The sequence below is a fragment of the Phyllobates terribilis genome, unplaced genomic scaffold, assembly GCF_046119375.1.
Source record: "Phyllobates terribilis strain yellow unplaced genomic scaffold, ASM4611937v1 Scaffold_331__1_contigs__length_2093441, whole genome shotgun sequence".
Lineage (NCBI taxonomy): Eukaryota > Metazoa > Chordata > Amphibia > Anura > Dendrobatidae > Phyllobates > Phyllobates terribilis.
The window spans coordinates 1773632-1776408 of NW_027363091.1; the positions used below are offsets into that span (position 1 = coordinate 1773632).

The 2777-nt window shown below is 44.8% G+C and overlaps 1 long non-coding RNA gene across 1 annotated transcript; it reads right to left on the reverse strand.

Moving 5' to 3' along the window:
- Positions 1–322: 322 nt before the first annotated feature.
- LOC141221670 (uncharacterized) lies at positions 323–2566 on the reverse strand. The gene is made up of 3 exons (XR_012289636.1): positions 2500–2566; positions 2116–2208; positions 323–406 (listed from the first exon to the last, which is right to left on the reverse strand). It is a non-coding gene; the product is annotated as an uncharacterized lncRNA (long non-coding RNA).
- Between the last annotated feature and the right edge of the window lie 211 nt (positions 2567–2777).

Here is a 2777-nt window from a genome sequence, read left to right on the forward strand (position 1 = left end):
TATGGCCCCCCTCATGCCTCATCCCTGTATGTATAGCCCCCCTCATCCTTGTATGCATCGCCCCCCTCATCCTTATATGCATGGCCCCCATCATCCCTGTATGTATGGCCCCCTCATCCTGGTATGCTTGGCACCCCCTGATCCCTGTCACGCTGCTCATAAAAAAAATAAACAATCAAACTCACCTCCTCTCTCCTCCAGCGCTGTGTTCCCCGAACATCCACGGGTCTGCCCATCCCTAATAACAACTGCTCCACATGAATTATTCTCACTGAATGACATCACACAACATGGAGCTGACTCTCACGCTTACCTCGTCTCTTTTCCACCTTTTCTTCATTTTCTGAGATTTCTTGCTCTATACTCAGATATATTGAAGATTTTCTTTCCACGTCAGCTGGAATTTCTAATCAGAAAGTAAAAAAAAGCCCTCATTAACAATATATTCTTATAGGATCTGCTTTGTGTCTATAATGTAAGTAAAGGGACGACTTATTACTTGATACTACTGTGTGGTCACTGTGGCTGAACGACAGAGGAATCTTATTCATAAAGAGGTCAGGGATCATTGTTAGCCATCATATATGTGATGGTCCGTACTGGACATCTAGTGTCTCCCGGAAGTCTGTGTTACTGTTTGGGTTCAGCAGTCCGAACAAAGCTTGTTGAAAGGATGCAGCACAGCCAATCAACAAACTTTTCTGGTGTGGGCACTTCAGGCCCCATCACAGCCATGCCAAGTATTGGTATGCCTGTGATTGGCCGGCGCAGTATAAAGGGGACCCCACGTCATTTTTGGGGGTGCACCCCCTTTTAATAATCAGTAAAGGCTATGCAGACAGCCGTGAGCTGATATTAATAGCCTGGGAAGCTTCATGGACATTGGCCTCTTCCCAGAATAATAACACCAGTCCCGAGCTGTCTGCTTTCCCTCATCTGGGCATTTTTTTATTTTATTTTTTTAATTATTATCTAAATACATGTACAGTAAGCTACACACACACACACTGCACTAAATTATATATCTCACTGACAAATTTCTAACTATGCACAGGCACCGGCTGGTGAATACCATATTTTTCGGACTATAAGACGCACCTAGGTTTTAGAGGAGCAAAATAGAAAAAAAATTTAAGCAAAAAATGTTGTCATGATGCCCTGTTAAGCTGGAGGGGGTCTGCTGCTGACACTGTTATAGGGGTAATGTACCCCACTTCCGTTAATATCCCCCATCCTGGTATATATGGCCCCCTCCTTCCTGTTATATGTGGCCCTCATCTCCATCCTGATATGCAATGGCACCCCAATCCACCACCCTGGTATGCATGGCACCCCAATCCCCTATCCTGGTATGCATGGCCCCCTCATCCCTCTTCCTGGTATGTATGGCACTCTTCATCCTGTTATGTATGGCGCCCCCGCACACCAATCCTGGTATGTATGGCACCTTCATCCCTCTTCCTGGTATGTATGGTACCTTCATTCCTCTTCCTGGTATGTATGGCACTCTTCATCCCTGTATGTATGGCCCCCCTCATCCTTCATCCCTGTATGTATGGACCCCCTCATCCAAGTATGTATGGCCCCCTTCATCCCTGTATGTATGGCCCCCCTCATGCCTCATCCCTGTATGTATAGCCCCCCTCATCCTTGTATGCATCGCCCCCCTCATCACTTATATGCATGGCCCCCTTCATCCCTGTATGTATGGCCCCCTCATCCTGGTATGCTTGGCACCCCCTGATCTCTGTCACGCTGCTCATAAAAAAAATAAACAATCATACTCACCTCCTCTCTCCTCCAGCGCTGTGTTCCCCTCTGTGCTGGAATATTCACTGCATGCGTGGGGAGCAGTGACCACTCATTTTCCCTAATAGTTTGCACGTGGTAGCCGCAGCGCGGCTCCTGCTGCGCTCAGCTGTCTGTGTGCCCGCTATTGAAGTCCCATGAATATTCACCACATCCCGTTCGGGTTCGGGATCATGTTAGGGTAACATTCTTGAGCCTGATGGACCCGAACATCCACGGGTCTGCCCATCCCTAATAACAACTGCTCCACATGAATTATTCTTATTGGATGACATCACACAACATGGAGCTGACTCTCACACTTACCTCGTCTCTTTTCCCCCTTTTCTTCATTTTCTGAGATTTCTTGCTCTATACTCAGATATATTGAAGATTTTCTTTCCACGTCAGCTGGAATTTCTAATCAGAAAGTAGAAAAAAGGCCTCATTAACAATATATTCTTATAGGATCTGCTTTGTATCTTTCCTGCATATAGTAGAATTGTTCTACTCCTGTCCCCTATACATCTGGTAATCTGGAAAAGCTTTACAAAATTAGGCAAATGGAGATACAGTATGGGCCTATGGGCAACATAATTGGAATCCATGAAACATGTATAACATAGAAGACCACTAACAAAAATACCATATGAAAATATTTGAGCCTTGACATCAACATTCTCATTTTTTGTGCTGTAGACATGTACATACCTGACAATGGGGACGAGGGTGGCAAGCTGGTAATAGCATCATCTCTAATAGACACAGGAAAAGATTCTTTCTGCCTGTTTGGAAGAAGATAAACGTGTAAATTACAAGTAAATTCGGTATAGAAGGGGTTGTCTCACTAGATTAACATCAACAATAAGGCCTATTAGGATATATAACAGTTATGGTAGGGAAGGTTTCCTACTCAAAACTACCTTCTATAAAGCAGAGCGAAAAACCACTACCAAGAATGGCTGGCATGTAGTACTACATCTCTCCTA